The sequence below is a fragment of the Achroia grisella genome, unplaced genomic scaffold (genome assembly GCF_030625045.1).
Source record: "Achroia grisella isolate CSIRO2021 unplaced genomic scaffold, CSIRO_AGI_Agris_v1 utg702, whole genome shotgun sequence".
NCBI classification, from domain to species: domain Eukaryota; kingdom Metazoa; phylum Arthropoda; class Insecta; order Lepidoptera; family Pyralidae; genus Achroia; species Achroia grisella.
The window spans coordinates 1,126,095-1,144,660 of record NW_026712999.1 but is presented as its reverse complement, the minus strand read 5'-3'; positions in this window follow the sequence as shown (position 1 = coordinate 1,144,660).

Genomic DNA, 18,566 nt, shown 5'->3' with positions numbered 1-18,566 from the left:
AGGACACGCCACTACACACCCTGTGTGTAGCCCACTCATGCATAAACGAAATATCTCCTTTATGATATCTTGAGGAAACAAAAACCATCGCTCCTAAAAATATCCTGCAATTGGGTCTAGGTAGCGAACTCTGAAAAAGGGCGAGTACAATAGATCTATGTAGGTCGAAGTACCTGACAATAGTCCAAAACACTCAATGACAAAATACAAATTTTTAAAGTTTCGCGTTTGATACACATTATTAATATTGTTAAACGGGTTTTAACCCTAATAATTTTGTGGTAAATGAAGGTATTTACCTCTCCCGACATTTCGTTTAGGTTGTACTAACCGGGGTCTGTTCGTGGCCTCGGCTAGTATATTATTCGTGCTAAAACCCATTTAACTATATTAATAACTAGCTAACTTACTTCTGATGCGTTAATATTTCAGAAAACAGATATTATAGAATTATATTCTATATATATATATATAGAAATATCCAGTAGTTTCATTGACGTATCTCATCTACAAACTTAGTATAGAAAGAAGTTGCTTTAATCAGCTCTAATATGAGCGACAGAAAAGAATAATTACATGTATGTTAATACACATAAAGTAATTACTTAAAATTAAACCTACAAAATAAGTATACACAAAAAACTAAATTTCTAATCAGAATTATTAATAACTATTTGTATTAGTTAATCGAAACTATAATAGTTGAAGTTTTAATTAGGTATTCAAGTTGAAGTTACGTTGACAATTGTATGTAGTTTCTGTACGAAACTAGTTAACAACTTGATAACTGGAGGTTATTCAGCCGAAGAGGAAATAACAAGGGTGGCTTAACTTTGGCATTAACTCATCATAAATAAAAGAAAAAATATTTTATCATTATCATTAGAAATAAAAAATATATTATTTTAGTTACGACTAAATGTTTTCTACTACTTTGTCCGAATGGAATTTAACTTGTATTATTAAAATAAATAAACATTCAAAAATAAAAATAGCTTAAATTACTCCTTCTAACATTAGCAATCTGCAAGCGAAAATCCCGTCAAATTCTGTCCAGGTATTTTAGCGATTTGCAAGAAAAAGCAGGCATCAATTTATAAAATTATTTTTATGTTCTTGCATTGCAAGTACTTGCATATGCAAGTAGTGAAATGTCCTTAATTTAAAATTACAAATAGACACTTTATGTATTCAGCTTCTAGTATGAAATTAATTAAATACTTGGTAACTAGAGGTTATTTACCAGAAGAGGAAATAAAAAACTAGTTAGTTATTCATTCGAAATAGTTAAGTTCGAGTCTTACGAAGACAAAAACATAAAAGCTAAAATTTGATATTTATACATAGAGATCAACAATAATAATGTATTCATTAGAAGCATGACTGGAAATATAATAAACGGATTAGCGTTTCTGACACAATTACAATGTTTTATTGACGACAGTCTAAATACAAAACAAACCTTGTTAATTTATTACAAACGTCTTAAAATATCTGCGTATAATAAAAACAAGTACACAAACACCTATCTTCAGTCTCGCTCCCACTTCTTTTGGTGATATTAGTAAGTCCCATTTATAAAATATCTTTTCTATAATAGCGAATAATGTTTTAAGCCGGCATCTGATATGGATTCAGATAAATAAATTTGTAAGAAAAACTAACTTTGTGGATGCTGCCTAAGAAGCTCTGGGACCAGCTAATAAAAATAGTTACCACGGCGGTTTTTTATGTAATTTGAATTATATATATTAACTGCAAGTTCTTGAAATATGCTATTGGAAAAGCTGGAAATATAAAGAAAGAAATGAAGAAGTACTACATAAAAGAAGGGTGAGAGGAAAATGACACATATTGAATACTGTAGAAAATAGACGAGGGAAAATGTTAGGATACTTGATACAGCGCAATGAATTTATGAAAATTATTATTAAAGGAAGAATAGAAGGAAAGAGGAGGAGGGGAATATCAAGGCACAGGCAGATACACCAAGTAAACTAAAGACAAAATTGCAGTTATATGGTATCCACATTTAATCAAGAGACAAGGTCGTGGCTCTTAAATTATGAAAGAACGATAAATGGCAGACCATCGGACCTCCCGATGAAAAGTAGCAACTAACTATAACTATATACGTGAACAGCAGAGATCACGTCATGTAACGCTCGTAAGTACCCCCTCTAAGTAAATAAGTAAATGTCTGCGAACTCTGTAATTTTGAATAAGAATTTGTTTCTCGTAGTCTCATGCTTTTGCAAAACATATGTGGTGATGACACTTGGCACCTGTTTTGACAATACCCGATGGTCTGTACTGACTCTGCGTATATTCTTATTTAGTTATATTATATATATGATATTTTTTCTGGCATTTAAAAATCATTTGCAAATCTTACTGCGTAGCTTTTTCCTATTAAATATAAAAATTAAATTTGTTTTTGTTAATTTATTATTAATAATATATAAGTCCATCACTTCATTTATCTACATCATTAAAGAGATCACCCCTTTTACGAAATATAAATAACAATGTAATCTGATATTGACATTGCTATAATTGCACAAATTAATATCTCCATAATTAAAATATAAATAGGTCTATTACGATCGGAGAATTTTCCGAGGATTCTACATATAAAGAATTGAATCAAGAGATAAACATCTAAATATTCGTTGGTCTCGGTGATCTAGCGGTTTAGCGCACCGCCTTACTTCCGATGGTCGCGGGTTCGATTCCTCGCATGGCGCAAATATTTGTAGTCATGAGTGTGATTATTTGTATCGGTTTGGTTGTTTTTTGTGTATAATATGTATGTATTACACGAAAAAAAAATATACTAATGTGTATCAGTAATCTAGCACCCATAACACAACCTTTAGCTAGCTTAACTTGGTTCTAGATGGCGCTGTGTGAATTGTCCTTAGATTATTATTATTATATAAATGAAAAAAAAAAGTTAATAAGTATAACAGTAACAGTACATTATTAAGTATACGGAATAACTGCATTTTTATTAATAAATAATTTAATGTGTGTAATTGTCATTACATTTAATGTATCGGTAACTCAGAATCATGTCAGGTCACGATAATGTTTAAAAAATTATACAAAAAAGTGAATAACTATCTACTTGGGCTGACCACGTACTCTAAATAATAGCTTCGTTTTTATTTTCCTAATTAGTTCAGTAATTATAATACTACAAGGAGTACCCGTGACGAATAGACTCCCATTATCATATGACGCTCGTAATGCTACTCATGCATTGCTATACAGAATCGAGTTGTCATGCCTCTTATCCGATAAATCAACTGCTTTACCTGACTCTTTAACCAAAACATATTTTGCAATGGCGGTTGAAATAGTTAAGACTGAGGCACCATACGTAGACGATTTTTTGCAAAGTCTACCTTGGTTAGACAGAATATTAATGGAAAATCGGGATTTGGGAAAATGTAAAATAAACAGAGACAAAAGAACAGAAGCGTTTCCTACACAATATATTTCTTCGTAGAAAAGGCATATAAAAAGTATGGACAATACAAAAAAGATAGTACAATAGTAGGTACGTAACATTGTAAAGAAAATATCAAGTCTATTCAACTCAACCCTACATCTTAGTTCTTGACATATCACACCGTACCCATAGGTATACCCGGTTCATAAATTATGAATCTCTCGCACGATACAATCTAGAGGCAATGGGAATATTATTCTGTGATCGTATCTCTCCACGCATGTATGTTTTTCAAATTTTCGCTTACAGAAAACACATGTTACGTCGTTTTATCAATCTCGGGCTATTTTTTCGTTTATATATTTTTCGAGAGTGTGATAGAGATAGGATTAGTGGTTTAGTGTTACGTTTTAGACCGAAATGTAGTAAATTTAAATTTTACTGATAAAATAAAATCTGTGTTAGTTTAAAATTTCAGACTTTCCGGAACCGCAGCAGCACATTTTGTAGTCACCACGATGCACATAGAAATTTGACTACCACATCTGACATAACATTCGTGAGGATATGTAGAAATGTTATCGACTTAATATCATATTCTCCATCATTGCCTTGTTTTTATCCCATTATTTGGGGATGGCGCAGTATGTCATTTTCTTCCACTGATTTCCATCAGCCGTCAAATCTGAGCGTACTCTTCTTTTATTCATGTCATCTTTCATACAATCCATCCATCTTTTTTAGGGCGTCCTCTCCCTTTCCATCCATCTACGTTCATATTATACAGTTTCCTTAAAACATGATCCTCGTTCCTCCGTATGGTATGCCCATACTAAATATCATGTTCTAAATATATAATTCCTATATTATTATCATTTTTTTAAAGAAACATTTTTCAATAGATGGTTATATAGAATGGTGCATCTATCTGCACTAATGGTATATACTAGCGAAAAGCATCACTGAGGATGAGGATGTAATTAGATCAGTTAGGACATTATAGCGAATACTAGAAATTTATCACTAAAATTTCAACGGAGGATCACTGATTTGAGTGACAGTGTTTTTAATTTTTCCACAAGTACCTTCATCTTGTGACCCATATCAAACTACAAGAACAAGACGCTTAGATAACCGTTCCTATATTTAAAAAGAAACAAGTAATATTATAATTATTTCAACAGCTATATCTAAACAGATTATTTGATAATAAAATTCATCATTTGTACAAATAAACTTCCCCTATTTTACTACACTCGTAAACTTAGAACAACACATCTAAACAAACGATTACTGTAAGTACGGATGTTGTAATTTACCCTCATTTAGAATTATTTACTAATAAGGTTGTTGAACTAAACTACGTTTTATATTCCAACAACATTCTTCGGCTTTACACTAGTAATACAATGTACGTTATACACCCGTGTAACATTAATTATATATTATTACACAGAAAAAAAAATCAAATGTGTTATAAAATATTTCTTTGTAAAAAATATTATTATAAAATTAAGAATTTATAAATGATAATAATGTTTTTGTAGAATATATCTAGCGCTATGAATTTGTCTAAAATTCATAGCGCTGACAATGTTATCTGATTGAACAGAGATTAAGTACGTAGCGGTTTCTATGTTGATTGTCGCATGCCTAATCCTTGTTATTAATTAAATATAAGTAAATCAATATTCATTTAAAAGAGCAACACACAACTTTCTTCCTTATTCTTGTGATGAATATGCATTTCGAATAAACGGTAGAATAAAAAAACTTGACTTTTCAAAAGTGCAACACAAACAATCATATTTCTGTATACAAATGTTTATATTATTTATTCCAATGATCTTACATTTATATAACAACACAAACAATCATATTAGTGTATACAAATGTTTATATTATTTGATGAATCGAGCCCACGACTATTATAAAATAAGACGGTGTCCTAAACCGCTACACTACCAAAGCCGTCCATCATTACCTATCATTTTAATACCGCGCTAATGTATATCGATAGTATAGAAGTATGCATCACACAATTATCATCCACAATTCAAATTCAAATTAAAAAATCATTTATTCATGTAGGACATTTTAGTTTAGCTTTAGCTTAATCGTCAAGTTTTTACATTATAATATCCTTATTTCAAGCAAATAAATACATTTAATAAAAAAAACTCCATAAAGGATGGCATTAGTCGCATATTCTTAGCATAGTAGAATACACCAGTATAGATTTTTTTAGTGTAGGTTCATAATTGTCCAAATTCATAATTGTTTACGTCAATCATTCGTAAAATTAACTTCATGAAAATAGATAGTTATTTACTTGCTGAAAGGTTGCCAGGACTTTGATTTCCTTTGGGATCGGAAAGGATATTATCATGCTCCTATTATCTAATGGAAACTAGTTTATTTGTCTATGTCATGCAAGTAATATGTTATATACATTTTTTATGTGGGCAAGAGCTAAAAAAAGATGGTATTCTATGAAATATTCTAGATTATATGTCCAACTATAATAAGATTAAGATTATGAAACATCTATTCATCTTATTTATTTACTGTCAAAGGTTATTTATTATAATGTAAAATTTCATGATAAGAAGACATGTCATTATAACTAACTCGAATGTCAGTTCCATACAAATCTTAATCTTAATATTATTATAAACTCGAAAGTTTGTGAGTATGGATGTTTGCTACGCCTTCACGCAAAAACTACTTAACGGATCTTAATGAAACTTTACAATAATATAGCTTAACATCACAATAATATATAGGCTATAAATTTGATGCGGGTGAAACCGTGGGCACAGCTGGTATATAATAAAATACCGCATATAATTAAAACGATGTCATTAAATAGGTTTAAAATAGAACTATACAAATGTCTCGTAAAAAAACGCTGTTATTTATTGCAAGAATTGACATAACATTTAATCTTCTCATTATTATTTTGTAAACCATTAAGGATAATTGTAATTGACATGCCTCCTGATTATGAAGCGAATATTTGTATCTTATTTTATTGTAAGAACTATATTGTAAAGTAAAGAATTTTTGAATGAATAAATTAAATATCATTTATAAGTACAATATTCTGAAGAATTACGCTTTGTCATTGTGAGGGTACCACGAGCTTACAATATGACATTATAACCGTGATTCATGTATCTAGATGACAATTGCTACTGACTTACGGTTCCTCAGATTGGCCAGTATTACCCTTCTAATTACATTTATAGCATATGGCTTGACTATAAAAGTTTAATGCTATCAGTTCTTGGTACTTCCTTCTACTGTAGATAAGTAGCTGGCGAATGAAAGAACTGGACTGTAGGGATGGTAATAGAAACAACGTAAATGGCAGAGATTGTTCTAAGTTAATAAATGATTTTAACTTTGACTTTAACACAAATAGATAGAATATACTTTACTTATACGTACAGTAAAGAAAAGACATAAAGAAAGCATATTATTATATAATTAAATATATATTATAATTAATTATATAATTAAATGCTGAAAGTAATCTTAAAAAGGAAACCAATTATATAATGGATATATATGAAATATCGACAATATGAAAACAGAAGAAAAGAAACATAAACAGATCTATTTCCTCAATTAATTTACTTATATCATATCGTCAGCGACAATATATAAAAAGGAAACAAAATTCCCTGTTAATTAACGAAAATTACTACAGTCATTATCACCAATTACATATATAATATTCACGTTAATGAGTTCTAATACGGTACAGTTTTTTGTAAGTTTTTAAAGTGCAATAAAAATGTAAATTGATGCCCGTCTATAATATTCATTTTTTTATGTAACAGGAAGGACAAAAAATTAACACAAGCACTGAAAATATCAATATTGAAAAAATACGTGTAAGTCTTTTTTGGTGAATATTAATAATAATCGTCAGTTAATATTAGACACCAATATAATTTGAAATATTACGAATATTATAAAGGCGAAAGTTTGTGAGTATGGATAGATGAATATTTGTCACTCTTTCAAGTAAAAACTACTGAATGACTTTTAATGAAACTTTACAGTAATATAGCTTATACAACGGCATAACACAAAGATTATAAATTTTATGCAGGTTTATATATATTAGTAAGATTTATAGGATATCCATATGTTTTAACATACAGGAATAAGGTGACCTTATAGCTACCTCAAGAAAGGCACAAGGCATCGAAAATTAGTTTGGTAGCATCTATGGTGACTCGTGCATTCAGGCGACAATTACTGCTTCACTATAGGTACGCATATCAAGCTATTTACTCTTTAATTATTTATAATAATAAAACGGTTAATAACTATAATTAATAGTTAACAATGAGTAATAATATACCTACATGGTTGTGATATTTCGGACGGTGTAATCAGACATTTTTTTTCTTTATTTAAGTATAATAAAATCAGTACAAATAGATACATCTAAGAGTACAGTAACAAATTTTTTAGCGTATATATATATATATATGTACAATTAATAGGAATAGCAATAATTAACTTTTTTAAAATATTCAAGTGTGTGAATTGTCTTGAGACATTATTATTATTATTGTATATATATATATATATATATATATATATATATATATACATGACTATACAATAATTAGTCAACGTTTTAAAAATATTCAAGATCCTCAACAAATGACATTGAGATCCAACAAATTTCCATTTTCCATTGGTGTATTTGAATCATACAACTATCATTCGAAACTCATTTAAAAATACTACTGATACAAAAAGTTTTTTAATGTCGGACAAATTTGCGATCTAACTCCAGGTAATGTACTGTGATATTACGTGTTACTAGTTAATGCGCTATGCTATTTTATTTATCTATATATTAAGTACACACATGAAGCAAAAACTTTAACCCCTTTTTACGAATAGTGCGCGGACGGAGGTGTATGAAATTTCGCACACTTATACATTATATAGACAAGGAGTGCTGAATGCTAATATATATTTTTAATTATGCATTAAAAATACATTAAATCCTTAAAAATTACATACACTACCTGTATTTGGCACACACATACATGCATATAGTTTTGTATATTGTTAAATTCTGTGGCCAAATTTTGGATATAATAAAATCGTTCGTCTTTAATTTGTCCATAGACTTACTGATTGTAAACGTAACAATAATAAAGTCATTTATTATAATACTCTATAATATTTTTATATATATTTTAGTTATTAAAATATAGTCTTTGACAATAGAACCATAATAATGTTCTAACTTATAATTTAAATTAATAACCACTGGGCGATCACTAGTTATAATTATAGTAGTAGGCAGTAACCTATAATACTTCAATATTTTGCTGTTAAATAATTATTTTATGTTTATTTTAATATCGACGCCGCAAAAACTGTTCAATGAATAGGTCGGCCTAACGAGACGTAATAAATCACCATCAGCGTTGACTGTGAAGTTTCGATTAATTATGATTTATGGACAAACCGTGTTACGCTTCTATTTTGGCACTGGGGCCCGTGTTTAAGACCATCTGCAGGGAAACCGCCAAAATTAAAATAGGTAAACCGGATGTTTAGAGTTATGTCTATCGATTAAAACTGCCTATTCACATCACTAAAATATAAGGCAACTCGGCTCTGGTCGATATTTAACTGATTTCAAAAATGAAATTTCTCAATTTACTGTAGATAAATTTTATTTGTGTGCGTTTGTATTTCTAGGGATCTGTTTGTGTGTAGAGATATATTTATTCTTTATTTTAGAAATACATGCGTTTTATTATTTGATTTATCCAATAATTGTTACATCACTATTAAATCCGTTACCGTATTAAAACCATACGAAATTATTTATTTAATTATTATTAGCAATTAAATCATTCTACTTAATTTATATATTAGTTTAGCTTAGTTAATATATATTTCTAATTAGGTTATTGCGTCCACGTGTCTGTGATGTTTAATTTATGAGGAAAACAAGAAAACTTATATTCCAGATAATATTTATTATATTATAGTTATTATATTTGGTTGAATTGTTAAAGTTTCCAGGGATAACAAAGAATAAGTGAAACTATTTTTCTTTAATATAGACCGTGTTGGTAAAGATGAGTGTAGTGCACAATAAAATAACACAGATGTAAAACTTAAAAACGAATGATTCAAGTAAATTCTAAAAATGTAACTTTATACTTAACACGTGGGCAGTATTAACGCAAAGCTTTTCATATCGTTTTTATTGCTTTTTTGAGTCAATTACGAATTCTATTTGTGTATTCTACATTAAGTAGCTAATACTATAATATATACATTTTATGAAATGAAAATGGTTTTACCAATTTGTGAATAAAATTAATAATTTCTTCACAATAATAAACATTAATATATTTTACTCGTGACTTCAACTTCGTTTTTTGAGGAGAATTTAGACTATGTTGTTCATCTATTCCTAGTATAAAACAAATTTGCCGCCGCTGTCAGTAAAGTCTTTTATTACACAATAATCTCGTGATTTAATAATATAATGGTCTAATAGTGGTGAAGAGGTAACAAACAGATTACAATTAGAAATGTGGAAATATTAAATAAAAACCTAAACAAGCATCCGGTAAAAAAGTTTTAAACATTTTATTTTATAGAACCACCATGAAAACTCTGCCTATTGCAGAAACCAACAAAATATATTTTGTCTTGGCAAATAATATTTTTAAATACTTTAAAAAAGAATATAAATCTATTCATAGTAGATAGAGCCTAACTTATAAGTGGCATCAAATTGGACATGTCACCCGTTGAGAATGATAAATCCAAAACTAACACGCAACATAAATAAAACATTAATAAGTTAATAATAAAACACGACGATAGACAGAAAGAATAAATTCAAACCAAAGATCAAAGTTAGGGACATCAAAAAATACTTTCATTAGTAAAAAAACATATTAAACAACCTATAAACACTCCACGCTAATGGTTTCAAATGCCTCAAATAGCTCTAGTACAAAATCGTTTCTTGAACGATAAATTTTATGCTAAATACTGTCAAGGACTATTTTTACATATTCCCTTATATTTCTGTAAAGATCGTATTCCAATAAGCATAGGGATGAAAGTGGTGTAGCTTTTTAATTTTGCATATGCATTCAAATCTCGTTTTATTTTATTTGAGTAAAGACTTTCATCTCTTTTAAAATGTTTATGGTTAGTTTAGTACTGCTCTGATGCATAAATTATGCGACTCTCAAATCTTTTTGTCGAAAAAAACGTGCTTTGAATGTCTCCTATACCTTTTTTAATTTATTATATTTAAATAGAACAATCTAGAGGTCTTTTTACAAGCGGTTATATTACAAGCAAAAAAAAAATAATTTAATTTACAAAATAAGGAACCGTAATTCTTTATTATAAGATTAAAGTTTTTTGTACTAAAATAATATTGTTATTAAGTTAATTAACTTCTGTGCAAGCTATTAATTTCCAAAAATCATAATATTCACAGAGATTCAGAGGTTTAGATAAAAAATACATTGATATTGAAACCCCACTCCTTTTTATGTAGGTTCGAAAGTTTTTATAGCCTAAATTTTTGTATGCAATAATGCAATTTATATGCATACTGTATATAAATTGCATTGCATAAGCAAGTAATGTTTTATTGTTATAAGTGGATTAGAGACCTGATCACTGATTATTTGATGATGTTTATTAATAATTTTCAATTGTTTTTTTTCTTTTCATTTATGTATTGCCTATTGACAGCAGCAGTAGCGAGTAATTTACCTTGTATCTGCATCTCTCAAATCAGTCATAGAATATCGAAAACCAATCATTTTAAAACGTTAATATTAAGAATGATGTCGCTTGATATAATTAAGCCCCCGATACTTGTGTATCGGGTATTGGGTGGCTGTATCGAAACTAGAAAGTTTGAAAAAATACTTTTCGATGATGAAGACACAGCTAACGAACTAAATGAATCAAATAGATTACTGTTCGAGATTATATTGAAACCAAATTTTATAAATGTAATTTTTTTTCTTTATTTACTTGTTATTTCAGCTCCTCGACGTATTTACTTGTTACAAGGCAACTTGTTAGTACAATATCCTGTAAGTACTGTTTTATATTACTGGAAATATGTAGTAAACAAACTAGCTAATTAGCTTACCTTCTTCAAGAATTTATATTACTACAAGATTCCTATTTATTAATAGAATAATTATATTTAAGAATGTAATATTATTTTCTTCTAGATGAGAGAAGTGTACAGTCAGTATTAATATAAGCATAACTTCAATAAACTTATAGAATAGAATAGAATAGAAATCATTTATTCAAATAAACTTAATTTAAGCACTTTTGAATAGTCATAACAATTTGTTTTTTATCTACCACTCGTTCGGAAAGCTGTCTCATCACAAAAAGAACGAGCAAGAAACTTGTGTGTTGCTCTTTTAAATAATCCTTGTAAGTTTAAATTTACAAGTCGAAATGTGTGAATACAAACTACCAACAAGCACTAATTTTTGGGTCAAATATAAATATGCAATAAGATTAAATCAGTCGTAGTGATAAGAGCAGACCAGTCCCTACAAGCAGCACTCGATTCAAGAGTATGACGGATGAGCCAGCCATCACTGCGCTCGACCATATTTTAGGGAGCCCAATGACCCGGCCCACCACGCCGCCACATGTCTGGACATTTTAGTGAGCATGACTACTCATTCCACACGACCACGTCACAGCTATAGTGCTATAGTGTAACTTAAATAGCTATAGTGTAATTATTTCTAATTTGTTTCATTCTACGTATTACATAGTAAATGCCTACGACTTCATTTGCATAGAATTAATAGTTCAAGTACTTAATTTCTAATGTTTATAATGTTTTATATTCCTAACTTTATAAATTATATTCACCATACAAGCCGTTATTAATTCATCTCCTTCCAGATATTTTATTTGAGATAAAAGATACCCGATTTAATTTGTGTGAGTACAAAATTACAAATAGCACTATTACATAATACAAAATTACAAGGATAAAATATTAAATAAATAGGTACTGAAATTAATCAGTAATTATGATCAGTGCAGACAAACTAACAAACAGCACCCTTTCACGAGCTTAATGAATACATATAGATACACTCAATAGATATATAAAATTAGATTGGAGCCTAAAGAAGTCTTTTATATTGTCAACGTACTTTTATAAATGGCAATGTGCGATCATATCGAAATCAATGTTTCCTAAATGTTGTCCACTGATCTCAAATTCAAAGTAAAACATTTTTTAACAAAATGTAACAGAATCGAAAATTCTATGACGAATGTTCTATTGCGGAAACCTGAAATCCGTGGAGTTATTATTATGCAAATTAATTTTATAAATTTCCTTTATAGGGTCATAATTTTAATGGAAATTACTGGGCGCTTGACAGGCGAATTTGATAACGATATGCGTGTGTATAGTTCAAAGCTGAAATTATTAAAAATAACGCCTTCACTTCGATGTATATTAATGTTTTTGGGACCTTTGGGGATTCTTTTAAATTCAGTAGTCAACCAGACCTACTCGATACACTAGCTCTTACCCAATAGCGAATGAATAATGCTTCAGAATAAAAATCTAGTTACTACTAAATGTACTTTCAAATTTACCAAAAAGATAGAACCGATTATCATAAGACTTTTTCTTTACTATTGCAACACACATTTAATCAAACTATTTCGTTAAAATATTGAATAAACTAGATACTATATTTTACCGGCCAATTTATATTTAACCACAAAATAATACAGTATGCAAAAGTCCACACATCTCACGACAGCAATATTCCGCGTCTCTTGAAAATAACTAGTTATTTCACAGACAACTTTTTAACTTATTCATAGTGTTCACTCCACAGTTTTCCTTCATCCATCACACGTTTATTAATGTGCGCAGATGTGCGAGCCATATCGCTCGCTTCGAAGAATCGCTGCATGGAATCCGCAATATTAGTGCCGTTCGTTGGCTAAAACGATAAAAAAACAAAACAAAATATATCACAGACGGCGTTGCTTTGCAATTCTTTGGTTCATTCGTTTTGTGTTTGAGAATAAAGTTGTTCTAGAACGAGCATCTTAAGAATAGAATACGAATAAACTATCTTGAAATAACGTTAATTTTAAGCATTTTTTAATAGTCATTCTTTTATAGCAATGTAATATGTATGTATGTATATGTAATAATTCAGCCAAGACAAATGAACAAGTCTTAGACATTTCTTAACAAAGAAATAAGTAACTTAACTGATTAATCAACACCTTCTTGTAATCATTATCGTTTTAATATAAATATTAATTGAACGAATATAAAACGACGTAATAAGATTAAATTGAACAAAGGTTAGAGGAAGTTATCGGATCCCGATATATTGGAAAATGAGAAGGCTACTTGATTTAGTCATATTGATAGAAACTCATATTTTTTTTTATGTAATCAAAATGGCAAACTATCTAACATACATTATATGATAACCGTCGCCTATACTATATGTACATGAACAACACGACGGACATAATGTCATTAAATGATGCTCGTAGAACCAGTCATGCGTTACCATTCTGGAGATGTCATGTCTCCAGATATAATTTCAATGACTAATTTCGTAATTCAACCAAAGCAAAAACAAAATAAGCCGCTGGGTGGAGATTGTGCAATCTTTTATACAGGTAAAAAAGTAAGTAAAGAAGCCTTTTATGCAACTAAAGGAACTTAAAAAAATCTCGCACGTTATTTTTTAATATTAATGTAGATATGTAATAAAAAAAGGTTTTTAAATCAGAGGACCAATCACGAGTTGGCCTGTGCTAGAAATCTATAAAGAAATTTCCGTGCCGAAAATAACTACCTACCTACGTCAGGCGGAAATGCCAATCTTAGAAGACATTACTCTTTGTCTGTTTTCCTGATACAGATACGACTCACCATAACAATCCATTAACGTCCCATTGTCGGACAAGGGTATCTCTCTAAGAGGAGAATGTTATACTAGTGTCTGTCTTGGTGGTCTAGCGGCGCCGCCTTACTTCCAAGTCGTGGGTTTGAATACCTTTATACTCATAAGTTGTATTGTTTGGTCTACGTGTTTTCTATGTATATTACATATATATCCATTTAAAAAAATCTCTATGTATATCTATCAGTTATTTAGTAACCATAACACAAGTTCTGCTTAGCTTGGGACTAGATGGCGCTGTATAAATTGTCCTATAATGTAGTATAGTATTGTTTTACATTGCTAGTACTAATATACCATGTTAAGTTGATCATCACGCCGTCTCCTCTAGAAATCCTCTTAGTAAGTGAATTGACTATTCGTCACGCATTCTCTTTGTATAATATTTGATACTAGTGCCACCCAAGAATACCATTCCTTTTATTATTTTTTAAATGTACTTGCAATTGCAAACAAACTTACGCCACACCTGACCTTTATCATATGACATTATAGTAAGTATGATACTTTAGTTTGAGAATTGAGAATGGCAAAGCATGTGTATACCATGGTCATACATATACAATATATACACATGCGGAGAACTAACCTATTATACCTGCCATAGTTTCACTGCCTAATCTCACCCTTCAACCGACATATCTTATAAAGCAAGCTACTTGGTGGCTGAAATAGGTCAGACAAAAGTACCCAAGCAGACGATTTTGTACAAGACCACAGTAAAAAGAAGTTATGCTGAGAATTAAGTGACACAAAAATAAATTATTCTCTCTGAATTGTGTACCTATATTAACCGAATTCAAAAGGCGGAAAGTTTTCAGTCAGCGTACTGTTTTTATGTAGGTATGACTCCGCTAACCTGAAATATGAAAATAAACACACATTATTACATTTATACAACATAAATATCTACAACCTACGTACTACAGGGGTATGTATGTTACATATTTATATATTATAGATAGATATCGTTATATATTTTTTGCTTTTTCATTGGAAACCTAAAAATTTTATTAAAAAAGTTATGAAGTTCTTTTTGTTCTGCTTTACCCAATATATATAGGAACAAGTTACAATTCCCGACACCGTATCAGTGACACCACAGATGAGATAATATTACATAGTGAAACCAAACTTAATGAAATTCATCGAGATTTATTTATTAATGAAAAAGATTAATTATCTACAGATTTACACAACCTAACTACTTGCCTTGTATTGTAGATTGGTTGGAAATACCAATAAAATCAAAATAACTCTATTCAATATTACACACACATATCATAAGTCAAATCTAATATAACATCAGTTCCGAATGCAATTTGAGGCAAGAAGTACAGACAAGAAAGTTCCAGTCGCTTGAGACTAAACTCAGAACATTTGATTCAATCCGGGTGGCTTATACCGAAACTGTTCGACTGGCGCATATCCAATAGGAAGCGTTGAAATCAATGCTCAAATCGAACAGTGTCATCGTCACGACCCGTCAGACTCTTATCGTAACATCAGTTGAATCGTATGCCTGATAGTAACAGTTGTTATAAGAATAGAATAAGAATGATATTTATTTCGGAAAACTTAAATAACATTTTACCTATGGCTCCACACTAGGCTATACCTGTATCGTGGCAGTCCAGTTTAACAGACAAAGTAACATTGGTACGGCGATCAGAGAGATGATAATAATTTTGCGTTTAGTAGTTATAGTTTAGTTTTCGTAATAGTAATACCACAGATAACATAATATTACATAGTAATACTGATAATATATGACAAAAAACGAAATTCAATATATTTCCCCCAAACATTGTTATATTATAATATCAGACGTAGCAGTAATTCTATCAATACCAATTTCATAAAACTCGGGCGTGTAGATATACGAAATATCGTTAGAAGAGAATTTACCTCATCAGTTTGTGATTAATTATTTTTAGGGATCCATAAGACATCTGTTGGTATGAATTAATAGTGAATACTTAAAAGCACAGGTTAAAAATTCTGTTTTTTTCTTACTCCGTCTCACAGCTTTAGAAAATATCTCACACGCCTTACTTTACAATGTGTGTTATTTCTTTAGAATAAATGTTTTAATTCCTTACCTAATTCCTTTCCTTAAAAGACCGATTACTCACCAGCAATAACTAACTAACTCTTAGTGTTGCCAGAGTTTGAAAATGAAATGACAGTAAGCTTAAAGGGTATGGAATTCTCAGGAATGGCATATGCATGAAGTGACTACAGTATCACGATCGACGACATATTTTGTGAGGTTTATAGTAAAAAGTAGACGATACAAATGATGATTCTAAATTATTCCAATAAAAAAAAACACCAGTAAATGCGAAATTATGTTTGCTGTTACCTGCTCTACCTGTTAAAAATAATATTTTTCAGTACTAAATAGTACAATACTAGGATGTTTGTCATGATCATAGATCCTAACACGAGAACGAACATAGTCATTTATTTAAAAAAAGAAGACAAATACCGGCTAATTGATAGTATAAAATATAGTTCCATTTACAAATAAATTATATATTTTTGAAGCAGAATTTCATGCTAAATTTACGCATTAAATTACTGACAGTCCATTGTTATACTGAAAAAGACGGAACCCTCAGTGCTATTTAAAAATAAACACACACGCCCTATATTCGTATCCAATTCATCGAAACAAATCACCTGTCCCTCACTGCGTTATATCAAATCCCCTTATTTCCTTAGGGATTACAATTTTGTTTACCTACAAGCGGTATCATTTCAGATACGTCACAGTATAAAATATTCCTCTTTGACATTTGTGGGTACGGGTAGAGTTGTTCATATAAATCTATTGTATATTGTTAAACTGTCGTTTATCTATTTTTAAAGAAATATATTATTACAGTTATTCTCTGAAAAGGATATACATATGTGCAAACTGGGTAGTTTTTATTAATTAATTTCGCTGTTGAAAAATTAATATCAAATACAACAATAGTCGCTAATAGAGAGTAAGATCAGATAAGATGACGGATCAATGGAAGAAAATGGTACATACTACAGCGTCCCACTAGAGTAATGGCAAGGCAATAACGATTATTACGTGGTTACCTTGTAAAAAATTATGATACGTTGTCAGGGGTTCGATTCCTCGTACAATACAAATATTTATATTTATGGGTATAATTGTATTAGTCTGAGTGTTCCCTATGTATATTATAGGTGTGTTTACAAAAATCCTTACTTTAATATTATAAATGCGAAAGTAACTCTGTCTGTCTGTCTGTCTCGCTTTCACGCCAAAACTACTGAACCGATTTACATGAAATTTGGTACACAGATAGTCTAGACCCTGAGAAAGGATATAGGCTACTTTTTAATGCGAAAAAAGGGTTGTAAGGGGTTGATATTGGGGATGAAAGATTGTATGGAAGAATCGTCATTTTTGAAGGTAGAAGCTTGAAACTTATTTTTGCGGCTGCTAATTAAATATAAATGAAATATGACATACAAAGTTTTTAAAAATTTTACCCTTAAGGGGGTTAAATAAATTAGGGGATATTTTTTTTATGTAAATTCGTTATTATTGAAGCTAGAAGATTGAAACTTATTTTTGAGGCTGTTGATTAAATGTAAATAAATATAACATACTAAGTTTGTATAAAATCTTACCCTTAAGGGGTAAAATAAAATAGGGGATGAAAGTTTTTATGTAAATTTGTCATTTTTGAAGCTAGAAACTGATTTTTGAGGCAGTTGATTGACTATAAATAAATAAGCCTGGAAATTTTGTAAAAATGTTAACCTTAAGGGGGTAAAATAAAATAGGGGATGAAAGTTTTATGTAAATTCGTCATTTTTGAAGCTAGAAGCTTAAAACTGATTTTTGAGGCTGTTGATTGACTATAAATAAATAAGCCATGAAATTTTGTAAAAAAGTTCCCCTTAAGGGGGTAAAATAAAATAGGGGATGAAAGTTTTAATGTAAATTCGTCATTTTTGAAGCTAGAAGCTTGAAACTTATTTTTGAGGCTGTTGATTAAATATAAATAAATAGGCCATCAAAGTTTATAAAAATGTTAGCCTTAAGAGGT